A 13,359-nucleotide genomic window follows, 5' to 3' on the forward strand; every position below is an offset into this window, starting at 1 on the left:
GCTAAAACTTGCTTTTTAATGTCAGTTCCTATTTATTTGAGCCCACAGTTAGCTTAGCAAGAATATTTATGCTTTTATTATTGACGTTAGACATTGCTGGCTTCCTAGCCTACGAATACTCACTGAAGATATTTCTTGTTTTATGTTCAAAGTATCATGGCTTTAACCCTTATAGCTTTCAGGGACCCTCACTCCTAAGCTTTTGGTAGGCCTTAACCATATTTAATGGTCATATCTTCATCCATTGATTTTCAGAAGTTTCCCAGGACATTGTCCTGAAGTCTCTCTTATTTCCTTTTGCTGCCCAGGTCACCTCTATTATGGCAGGTGGCATATATGTTGCCATCTTACTTCTAGGCTCAGTAGTGTTCTTCTGCACCCACCATTGTTTTACCTCCCTAGATTCCCACACAATTATGACTAAAATATACTGCTAATAAGAGTGTATTTGAAAGCTTTGGAATCAGAGAAACACTATGTAGATGTCTGCTGGAAATCTGGCAGGACTCAACTCTCACCTCCACTCTCACCAGTGAGAAACTTCACTCTCACTAAAGCTTTAGGCATTTATTTGCCTTACAGTCTTAGATCCACCAGCCTCCTATGCTGGAAACAAAATGAAGCTCTTGTCCTCCTAGGGCTTACCTTATGTCCTGTCCTAAAATGTGTAGCACTAGGAATGTACATTCTCCTCAGGAGGAAATATTTCAAACCTAGAATAAAGATCATACCACTTTTAGTGTAAAGTGTTATGGTCCATAGTACATTTCCCAAAGTGTGACTCAGTTGGTCTTAAATGAGTAGGGATACCAACAGCCAACTGTAGATGGTATTGTGTTAATCCAATCTTCCCCTTTTGATTGGATCTTCTGGGAAGAGAAAGTAAGAAGTCTCCATTTGTCTTCTAGAGTAGAGTTTTGGATTCTGAAATTTTTTTTGTAGAAAAATCATCTATATCTTCCAAGAACATATAGCTTATTTCAGGCTCAGGGTGATTTCTGATTCTACATGGGCCCAGTTTTACTATTAACTTGATTCATAGAAGAAATACTGTATGCCTATTGGAAGAATCTGCTGGTTTTTTTTTTTTTGGTTTTTCTCCGGTACCGGGAACCGAACTCACGACCTTGTGCTTGCCAGGCAGGCGCTTTTGCCGCTGAGCTAAATCCCCAGCCCCCTGGAAGAATCTGCTTTGAGGTTAATTCCCCAAACAATCTATAGATACAGTCCTCCTTTATATCTCCATGGCCAGTAGGGCTTGACAATGACACTTTTCTCCAAGGATAAATTCTGGTTTGTTTTATACAGTATCTAAATCACCTGTCTAGCCCTTTAGTTTTTCCATTTTCCTATATTTTAAGATATAAGATTTTTAATAAGTAGATAATTTATTTAAATCATACTTTCAATGTTGTTACTTTACATGATTTAAAAAGTTTATTGAGTATTTATTTACTATGAGATGAGAAAATTGTATTACATCCACCAAAGGTTCACATGCTGAAATATAAGCACCATTTTGAAGTATTTAGAAGCTAGAACAATGTGACTACAGTATTTTGACATGAGGCTTTTGAAAGGTGATTATAATTATGTAGGGTCATCAGGGTGCATGTTCCATAAGTGAATGCAAGTGGTTTTATAAGAAGATGACAGACCAGAAGACAGATGCACATATACTCTCCGTCTCTTGCTATGTGATACACTGTGTCACATTGAATTGTTCAAGGAAGAAACTCTCACCAGATATAGGACCTTGACATTTGAACTCCAGAACCATAAACTCCAGTCAACTTCATTTCTTTATGTTATGCAACCTCAGAGTTCTTCAAAGCAATAATGAGAGTTAAGCTTAATTGTCAACTTGACTGGATTAGAAGACTCCTGAAGATGTACTTGGATCTAGAGGGAGCTATATTCACCAGCGGATTCATACGCTGATGTTCACAGTTGAATGCACTGGGGGCCCAGTTAGAAGGTGGGTCACTGGAGCCATGCTTTTGAAGAAGCTAACTCTCCTCGGCATTCTTTCCCTTTGTTCTGCTTTTGGAGCACCATGAGTTGAGCAAATTTCCTCTGCCACACCCTTCTCCCACATGTTTCTTCCTTGGAGCCAGCTGACCATGAACTGAGTCCTCTGAAACCATGAACCCAATGTAAACTTCTCCTCCTTAAAATTGCAAGTGTGGGTATTTTGTTCCAGTAATAAAAAAATTGACCAGTATAGTAATTAAAACCAGATTGACACACATACCATTAAAACAAAAAATAGCATAAGGTGACACAGGTCAGCCTTTTAAAGAAAAAAAATCTATCAATTTTTATAGGTTAAGAAAAGAGAACATACAGCAGGCACATATGGATAAAGTAGGCTACATCTATACAGTGGTCAAAGAAGAGAGATGTGAGAAACAAAGTAAGATTAAGGAAACTGAAAAGATAGTTATACAAACAAAGGCTGAGGCACAAGACCAGGAAATATACTCCTGTGCACATACATACCCAGCCATTAAAGCACAGCACACAACCAAGACTCCCTCATGACTAAAATGAAAAGAAGAAGAATAAGGCTGAGAAGCACACAGATCATGAGAAATGCAATGATGTATTCATTAAACCCTGCAAGTTAGGCTTCTTTATTTTTTAAATATAGGCACTGTTATGGTTTGTGTCTGTGTGTCCCCCTAAAGCCTCATGCTGTCATGGGGCAGGCTTTTAGAGTTTGATTGATTATGGGTGTGAGAGCTACACCGCCCTGGAGTGGATAGTTTGCATATGTAAGGGAAAGGAAGAGGCTGCTTGGGGGCATTCCTCCCTTTTAGTGCTTGTTGCTTTTGCTGTGTTCTGCCACCATGAGCTGTAGCCCTCTGCCACTCTGCCTTGTAACCTGCCATGTATGGACTAAACCTCCACAAACTGTAAGCAAAATAAACCTTTCCTTCCTTAATTTTGGGCGTCAGGTATTTTGTCCCAGCAACGAGAGAAAAGCAACCAAGACAGGCACAAATGAAGGCAGTAAACTATGAGTCTAAATCATAATCCATAGAATTCTACACCTGCAAAATATTACACAGTCTAATTTTTAAAATTTCTCTGAAATCAAAGTTTATTTTACAGCCACATTTTAGGCCTCCATCTACCTTAGGGAAAATTAATAAGATTTAACACTATCCTACAAGGAAAATTAGTCTTTTTTATAGAGAGATAATGTACTTATTTTGAGAAACCAAATTATGTCTTCTATAGCCACTTTAACATTTTTAGCGCAGAACCCTATAGTTGAACATTCTCCAAACTACAAGCTCCTCTAAATACTTCTATACTTAAACTATTCAAATAACAAAGGCCTTAGAATTGAACAGCTTCTGATTAAAATCTGACTCTACCATTTACAAACAGAGGGATCTTAACATGCATTTAACCTCAAGATTATTTTCTTTTTGTCTTGGTATAAACAGGAAGGATGTGAATATTAAATGAGATAATGTATATAAAATATCCAGTCTAGCACTGGCATGCCTCCTTATTAAGATCCTTTGCCTTCTGCCTCCAGTGTTACAAGCCTGTTAGTGCCTCAGGCATTTTAACTAGCATGCTTTCATTGAAGGTTAAGCAAAGAAGTCTACATTTTATTACACTAACAGCAACTGACACTTCTATTTTTCTGCTGTGCGCCACTCTCTGTTATAAATGTTGCACATATATAACTCATTTAATTCTTTCAGCATACTACAAAGGAAGGCATTATTAAAATCCTTGCTTTGCAGATGATGAAACAGGATGAGAAAGTTTCAACAATTTGCCAAGATTTAGTAATCAGGCCAGTGGAGGAGTTGGAATTACAGCTTACTTGCCTGCACAAAGAATATATGCTCTGATTTTATAAGTAAAGCACATAAAATCTAGTCCAAAGGTCTTAACACCTATTTCTGGTTTTAGTATATTCTTTAAAAATAAAACTGGAAACATTTGGATTTATTTTTGTAAAACTTTATCTCTATTCACTACGAATGAGATTACTTAGTTTCTATGGGGCAACATGTCTAAAGAAATGGAGTTTTAATGTCAAAAATTTGGTATTTCCACAGGACTTACTTTCATCCGTCCCATATTTAGATAAGTATAGGAAGCTCAGCTATGGGACACTAGAATAAGAATTAAAATTTCTTAAACTTCTGTGCCTATAATTTCAAGCAAAAGTATATATGAACATAGCCAAGGAAGTTGAGCAAAGCTGCAAGTAACCCACAAGAGAACTTGTATCACCTGTTCAAGTTTTTACATATCACACTTAATAAATCAACAAGTATTTATTGCTTGCCTCCAGTCATGCTGAACTATTACCTTGGGGTTGGGGGAAGATGCCTGCTCTGCCTGAACTCATATCTCAGTTGCAAGAGATGGTAAATAATCAAGATCTATTACTAGCCTATACAATAACATTTCAATTTTTCTCCCCAGAGTGTATTTGCCTCCGTTCCCCACATCTTTGTCATGGTACTCAGAATGCCAAATGAGAATATTCTTCTTCCTGGTCATGCCAAAGCACAAATCAAGATTGGAAGAAATCCCTAATATGCCAAGTAGTTTAAGACTTTTAGTTGCCCTTTTCAGAAATCAGGGTAACCTGAGCCAATGGCTTGGAGGATTAGACTCAGTGGCTGCTGAAATGATAGAGGGTAGAGAGTACCCTACAGTAGAAGGAGGAGGGGAAAGCTTTGGTCATGACACCCACATGGAAGCATGAATTAAAGATCTTAGAGGACATGAACTTTAGAGGACACACACACACACACACACACACACACACACACACACACACAGAGCCGTATATTCCTGCTACTTTGTAGCTTTGCAATAATCATTATTATGATTACTTTCCTCTCTATTTTCTATTTTAATCATAAGCACTCTTTAGCACTAGGAATCATGTATCAAAGACTAATATCTGTTGCCTGGATCTAAACTTGTAATTATATGTCCCCTGATTCTCTTTTAACTGTTTCATTCTTTCTACCTTGCTCATAACTGTGTTGTTGCTCATTCTTCCAAGCTTCCAAGATAATCTGTCAAACCCTAGCCAGCTGATTTTCCTTCTTGGGTTTGTTAAGGCCCTCCCTGATCTCCTTTGGCCTATTGGCTAGAGTTCTTATCACTTCTTATGGTCTGGATGATCTATATTTGTTTCTAGAAAAAAATAATTCTGCTCCTTTAGTCAAGAAAAACAATTTATGTTAATATTGTGTCCATGGGAATCTAACTCTATATGCATCAATTTAATTTAGAGTAATCACACAACAGATCACAAGACTAAGAAGTGTTTAGTTTGCAAATCTGTGCTGTAGGTTATAAGCAAAAGCCAAACTAAGAATTGTTACTGTATTGTAAACATTGCATTTTCCCTTTGTGGCAAGGCTGTTTATTGCGTTCTTTGCTGGATTATGCAGAGAAGGCCTATGCAGAGTCCAGGGTCAGGCAATGGGTGTGGCGGTTACTAACAGGATCCATTGCTGCAAACTAGTGGATGTGTAGAAGTTTCTGGAAAAGTCACTCATAAAGATTTCTGAGACATGGTGAAGATCAAGTCAGACATGAAATTGTCCCAAACATTCACTGTGGGAAATGTCTCTGTACACTCCACTGAAGTTAAATTGTGCACATATTCATGGTTTTAGTACTGGTACTTTCCTCAGGGGAAGAGGCACAAATATAGCTGGCTATCATATAGACAATATCTCAGCCAGGGCTAACGGTGTCCACCTGGGTCTTGTGATTGTCACTATGTGCTTGATATCAGTTCACTGCATTATACCTCAACACCTTGATAGCTATTAGAGTTGAAAAAGCTTTTTTTTCAAAACCTATACAAGAAAAAAAGTCAAAGTTGGAAAATGTATAACATATCAAAGATGGCTCTGATTCTCTGAGCCGTGGAAGGGATAGGTGTATATCTCCTTCTGTTTGTCCTGGGAGTTCTTCCAAATTGCATTAGCGCTTAATACCATCAACTCACAAGTTAATGCACAGCCTGGTGTATTGTTCAATCACACAGAACTGCACCATGAGCCAATTATTGAGCTTACCCTTATTATTTAACTTTGGCCATGGCCTACAAAGGGTAATATGCTATATCGAAAGCTATTTTTGTGGTATCTACTTAAAGTGCACAATTTTTCCTCAAATTTATAGAAAAGTTGAGGGAACTATTTAAAAGGTAATGGCTCTTTGGCTTGAAATTTAATGTACTTCGGTTTGGAAAGAATACTTGTCAGGAAATCATTATCCTGCTGAGGTTTGACTCACACAACTATTTCTGTACTAATTTCCCATCAAAGAACAAAATAGTCTTATCCTTGCAGTGCCAATCAGCCAGCCCCCCAAATCCATCAGTCAGTTATCATTTTCCACTTATATCTTTATATGGGATTTCCTGTCACTGCTATATGATGGAATCCCAAATTACTGTCTCCAAGTACATGTCTATATATCACTGCTTCTCATCAATTTGATCATTGATGGAAAATTCACCTTGAAGCAAAAAGGATTTAACCACAACACCTAAAAATGCAAACTGTTTTATTTACATATTAGATGATACGTTTTTAATAAACAAATTGTGTGTCTAACATCCTCAGTTTATTCCAATCCTAAGAAACTTTAATAATTCTTTTAATTAAACCATCTAATGGGAGGCAAGAAACATAAAAAGGAGATATTCCTTGTTCTTGTAGTTCTAAATCACTGAAATGATGATTAGTTGAACATCTGAAATCTGGCTAGCATCAATAGCTGTGGATTTAAGAAATCTTAGAGCCCTTGAACTTATTAGGGAAGCAGTTATTGAGGAGCAGGGGCAAATATAGCACTCAGACTGCAACTTTATCAAAGGGAACTCTCCACTAGGGTGCTGATATAAAGCAAAAATGCAACGTGACAGGCAGACTTATTTTAAAAATGGCCAACAAGATGTTCATTGACCCAGAAGAATTAAACACGCAGTACACAGGAAGGACCAAATAGAGGCTATAACTGCAGGACATGTTGATTAGCTCAGTAAATGACTTTTTTTCAAAAGTGCAAAGAATCAATTATTCACACAGCATCAGAGCCTTGTGAATATCCTTTACGTACTCACTTGACAGAACAAAAGTGCCAAGTAAAGTAAGGAGCAGTTTGGATAAACTGGTAGAACATATCTTGGAGTATGGGGAAAACATCTTGAAACCCTGAACTCCTTCCTGTTCATGATGTGTTCACCGTGAGCAATAGTAGAATCTATTCAGTCCTGACACTGGCTAGAGTAAAGTTCACAGATCGTGAAACTATGCATCATTACGCAGATCACACACACCCCTCCACAGTAAAAATAGCCCTACTCATAGGAAAGGGAAATATACTTGTTGATACAATGCCATTGATTTTCATTCTTCCTGTGAGAAGAACACCCATTTCAATCTTTATATCTCTAAAATTTATGGCTCCTGGGAAAGAGACCCAGGAGAGGAAGGAGGCAGTGGAGAAGGAAAGGAAGAAGGAAGAGAAACAAAATACTTGCCGTTCCTTTATAAACTCTATTAATATATCAAGATTTAGGATTTATCTCATAGACTTTCCCTCTAACTTCCAGACCATAACACTTGTTACTTATTAAAAGAACTTACATAACACTTATTTATTGCCTGCCCTGTTGCTTATGAAAAGTAGGACTGTTAGAAAAATTCTGAAGAATTTTTAAAGAAAAGTAGAATTACAGAGTGAGAGAATAATGACGATTTTTCCCTATTCCTGGCAATTTGAGGAGACTGAGGAAAAGATATGAAAGGAGATAAGAAGACATGATAAAAAGGGAATGACTACTTCTCTGTCCTTGAAAGTGGGGAAAAGCTGAAGGCAGCAAGAATGTCTTTCCTTGGCTGTCTCCAGGGACTGAAAGATGAATCTGTCAGTCAGGGTCGGATCACAGTAGTGTGCACCTGAGGTACATCGCAGTTTGGCAGACAAAAGGGAGACTGTGATATGCGTCTTTCTTTCCCTCTCAGGGCTTGCATGTGACAGGAATGTGACTCAGAAGTCACCCGGCTCCAAGATGGAAACCAGGGGCTGAATTGGAAGGCTACAGTGAGAGGAGGTGTAGAACAGGCGGAAGCCATCAGTACCAGCAAGGACCAAGAAGAGGCTGAGGCAAAGAGGGAGGGGGAGCCAAACTAAGACAGGTGAGAGATGAAGTATGCAGGACACAAACGTCAACCACAGAGGTGAGCAAGCCTAGTGACTGCGGGATAGGCAGACAGGGCTACGCCAGACTCTGAAGATGCTCCCGGAAGCCACTCCAAGGACCCCAACTGTGTCCCTCCTTCCTGAATCTACGTGTCCACGCACACTCATACTTACCCAAATAATACTTGAAGAGAAGCAGAGAAAGGGCGCAGAGGGAATAAAACTCTGCCTCTGAGCATATCCTAAACTAACGGTTTAAACTGTTTAAGTTTAAAGGGTGCTATTAGTCTGTGCACGCTGTGCTATAGTTTGGGATTTTTTTTTTTTCATTTTTTTACTGGCATATATCGGTTATACAGTTTTTGTTGTTGTTGTTTGTTTGTTTGTTTTCCAGTACCAGGAATCGAACTCACGACCTCGCACTTATACATTTTTATGAGTTTCATTTTGACAGATTTGTACACATATAACCACCTAATTGTTCGCTATGATTATCACTCTCTTCCCCTAGATTCATGTAATATAGGGCGCCTATGCATTTTGATTGTATTCAGGCTCCCTATTGCCTGCCCTTACACCTCCTCATCCTCTCCCATCTTCCTTCCTCCCACCATCTCTTCTCCTTGTCTAAGGAAAGCCTGTCCTCTACTTTCTTGCTATCTTCTTTAGATCCCATGTATTAGGAGAACATGCTATTTGAGAACTTGCTATTTGAACATGCGATTTGTTGAGACTTATTTTGCTCAACACGATAGTCTCCAGACCTCTCCATTTCTCTGCAAATGACAGAATTTCATGTTTTCAAATGGCTAAATAATTCTCCATTGTGTATATGCATCACGTTTGATTTATTCATTCATCTCCTATTGGAATGAGTCCATGTCTTGGCTATTATATACAGTGCTGAAATAAACGTGCTCATGCAGGTATCCCTATGGAGGGCTGACTTTAATCCTCTGGGTCATATGTCAAGGAGAGGTATTGCTAGATATATGGTAGGTCTGTTTTTAGTTTTGTGAGGAACCTCCTTACCTATCTTCATTGTGGATGCACTAATTTACATTCCCACTAGCAGTGTATAAGCGCTCATTTCCCCTACAGCCTCATCAGTATTTATTGTGTGTTTTTTGTATTCTTGATGATAACTGTTCTGACTGATGTAAGAACTGCAATGTAGTTTTGATTTGCATTTCCCTGATGGCTGAAGATGTTGAATATTTTATCATATACTTATTGGACACTTGTACTTCTTTTGAGAAGTGTCTGTTAAATTCATTTTCCCATTTATTGGTTCAATTTTTGCCTAGATGTGGGGGCATTTGGTATTAAACTCGAAGAAAAAACACAGGGAGACACTTGAAGCCACAGGCACAGGAAAAGACTTCCTAAATAAGACACCAATCACCCAGAAAATAATAATAAGAATCAACAAGTGGAAAGGCATCAAATTAAAAAGGTTCTCTGCAGCAGAAGATGCAGGAAAGTAAAGAGACAGCCTCAGAATGGGAGAAAAATCTTTGCTAGCTACTCAAAGGAGTATTAATATCTAGAGTATGTATATATTTTGGATCTTGAATGTCTCCCCAAGGGCCTTACATTACAGACTTGGTGCCCAGGGGCACTACGGGGGTTTGAACATCAATAGTAGGCATGCTGCATGCTTGAGAGAGAGACAGGAGGGGGAGGGAGAGGAGAGTAAGAGAGAGAATGAATTCAGTCCATAGCAAAGACCTAGTATTTTCTTCTACCTAATGCACTAAAGTTTGTGGGGAAACAAGATTAATTACAGGGTGCTATGGTTTGAGTGTCTCCTTCAAACTTCATGTTGACATTATTTGCAGCGAAAAATGTATTACATTTTCTCAATAGGCTTCATTGACTGGAAAATTTTATCAAATAAGTTCTTACTTTTAAATAGTGCTTTTCCATCCCAAGAAATTAATGACTCAGGTATTTTCTGAGTTCAAGGTTAAAGAAATAAATCTAATAGTATTGCATGGGTCAGGCAGAGTAACAATAAGCAGGAAAAACATAGATTTTTCTGTTTTGCACTAAATATACATGGCCCACAACCTAATTCCAATTCTCATGTTCCCTTTTAAAGAAATTCTATCTTCCCCACAACATTCTGACAAAGCTGGTCTATTAAATAAATCATTGCTCTCTGCAGTGGGAATAGATGAAAATCAAGGACATTACTTGTATGCTTTGCTCTTCTCTATGAAGCTGCAGGAAGGAGGAAGAGAATGCTTATGAGTATTATGAAAAAGGACCAAATGAAGGACCAGAAATCAGATTTATTGTGATCAACTCAGATAAAATCTAGTAGGACTTTGTTAAAAATATATTCTCTATTATTTGCTCCATCAGCAAAAGTTAGAATATAAATGCTTTATCTTCACAAGTTAGTAATAGAGTATTTTTCTTCAAAATCAAACCAGGCAACAAGAGGTTTCTCAACACAAGTCTTTGAATACTTGAGGAAGGCCACTTATCACAGCAGGAAGGTGCGTAGTAGTGAGAACCAAGAAATCTGTGTGCCAAGACGTCAAATTTTTTGGAAATCAACTAGTCAAAATTTTATTACTACTAGCCTAGTATATCTACTACCCCTGAAAAAAGGAGGGCATTTTGATATGATATAAATCAGGGAGTCAGTTCTAAGAGATTAATTCAGCAAATATACACAAAGCGTGAATCTGTTAAGGGAATTTGAATTTCTGTAAAGAAAGTAGAGGATAACAGGGTTAGTGCAAAGGAGAGGATGATAGATGAGGTAGAACTTGTGACTTTATAAGAGAGACTCTTAAATGAGTCACACAGGTGTGAGGCGAGTAACCCCTATTTACAACATGGTTAGATGAAAGCTGTGAAGTATGGTTACAATTGTAAACCAAAGTATTTCTCAGTGTTGTCAAGAATATAGATAAAATGTAAGGTGACAGTTCAGTATGTGTCAGCCCTCCCAACATGCAAACAGAACACACATTTACATTAGCCTAATGTAAACCTTGGAGAAGGTTTTCCCTTCTCCTAATGTAAACCTTGGAGAAGGTTTTCCCAAGACTGCATAGGTCTTACAACTCTGAAATGTAAGGAATTTCATAATAACTTGCCAACAATCCTCTCAATTTGAAAGTTTCCCTTCCCTCATTGCTAAAAGACAGTCAATTTAATTTCTCAAAAAACTTTAATGTAATACTGATAATGCATATATTTTAATGGCTTTAAAGTAATTGATATTATTCACATTATAATTAGTAAGGAAAATGTCTATAAAACCATGAGGCATTATTTGCCCCAGTTAGAATAGTTACTATCAAAAAGATTTTTTTAAAAAGGAAATTCTGTTGAGGTTGTGGAGAAATAAGAATTCTTATACACTATTAGTGGAAGTTTAAATTAATATGGCCATTGGGAATAAATTATGGAAATTTCTCAAGAAAACACAAATGGGAATACCACATAATCCAGCAAGGCTGCTACTGGGTATATAGCCAAAGGAAATGAAGTAACTTCTTGCTACTCTCTGTTTACCTAAACCTCTATGTTTACTGCAGCCCTATCCACAACAACCAAGAAATGAAAGCAACCGAGGTGTCCACTGGCAGATGAATGGATGAAGAAAATGTAGTATACATAAACCATGCAATATTATTTATCTATAAAAGGAAGGTAATTCTGTCACTGGTGGCAACATGAGTGAGACTGAAGGACATTATATTAAACAAAACAAGCTAGGCACAAAGTGACAAAGAGCACATGTCCTCACTTGTTTGTGGAAGGTGAAAAAAGGCCTGATGATAGAAGAGAGTGGAATAGTGATGAATAGAAACTAGGAATGCTACTGTTGAGAAAGGATAGAAAGATAGCTTAGAGAACAGAAAAGTATAGTCAGATGAGAGGGATTCATTCTGGCATTTCATGCCACAATACGGCAACTGTAGCCCATGATAGTTAACTACATATTTTAAATATAACTAGAAACTATGGGCTGAAACTTCCTAACACAAGACATGATAAAAGTTTTAGGAGATAGAACTACTAATTAATCTGACTTGATCATTATTTATTACACATATGTGTAAAATTATTGTGCTGTACTCTAGAAGTATATGTAAACACTGTATCAATTAAAATTTTAATTGTAAAAGAGTAGTATGTGTATAGAGTACAATTTTGATCAATCATAAAACTAATACACTTCTGATATATGTTACAACAACAACAGCAATAAAAAAAAGCATTCGTTTCAGGAATGCTAAATTTATGTTTCAGATTGACACATACAATTCTCCAGAAGGAATTCCCCATTTCTTCCCATTGAATCTGAATATCAACATGAGCTGCTCAAAAACTGTCCTTGGAGTCTATGGAAAATGCCAACCCAGTGATATAAAATGTAGCCTATATAGTGTAGTTTCTTTATATCTCCCCACTGTTATCACATACATCATATTATCATACATCACATCATAAGAGTAACTCATTCCTGTAAAAAAAAACTTTGTCCCATAAAACAGGATACAGAGATTTTGACAAAGTGCAGAAAAGACATCATAAGATGCCAGAATGGGGAACCCCAGCTTTCCATCCCCTAATGGACAAGACACAAACCAATTCCCTTTGTGATAAATGCAGAAATCAAAGGACTCTGTACCCTATAAAAGAACAAAATCAGCCACAGTGCAGTCAGTAGAAAACTTAGAAATTTGGGGAATTTCCTTACCTAGTCCCTTCCTCCACCAAAAATCCATGCAAATCAGGGTGAAAACATCTCAACTCCTACATTTTTCCTGGGGAGAGAGAAAGAAGTGTGAAATGTACAATCAATATTCTCAATTTTAAAGAGAAAGGAGGGCTTTCTGGGAGAAAGAGGTTCTCTTCCACGTGTGTAGGGCATTGGTAGGACCTGGTATACATTGTATCTGATAGGGTTGCTAAAAATAAAAAGACCCAGGCATATGGGTCCTAATGCTCGACAGGACCCATAACACTGCAGACAGAGGAGCACACGGAAACAGAACTACACACCCTTGAGAAGAATGGAACAGATAAAATCATTTAATCAGGATTTCACCCTTTAATGAGGAATTTTACTTATAAAATCTTTAATAGGCTGAAAATGTATCCTGAAAAGGT

This window comes from Chinchilla lanigera, unplaced genomic scaffold (assembly GCF_000276665.1).
Source record: "Chinchilla lanigera isolate Chin_1 unplaced genomic scaffold, ChiLan1.0 scaffold00031, whole genome shotgun sequence".
Lineage (NCBI taxonomy): Eukaryota > Metazoa > Chordata > Mammalia > Rodentia > Chinchillidae > Chinchilla > Chinchilla lanigera.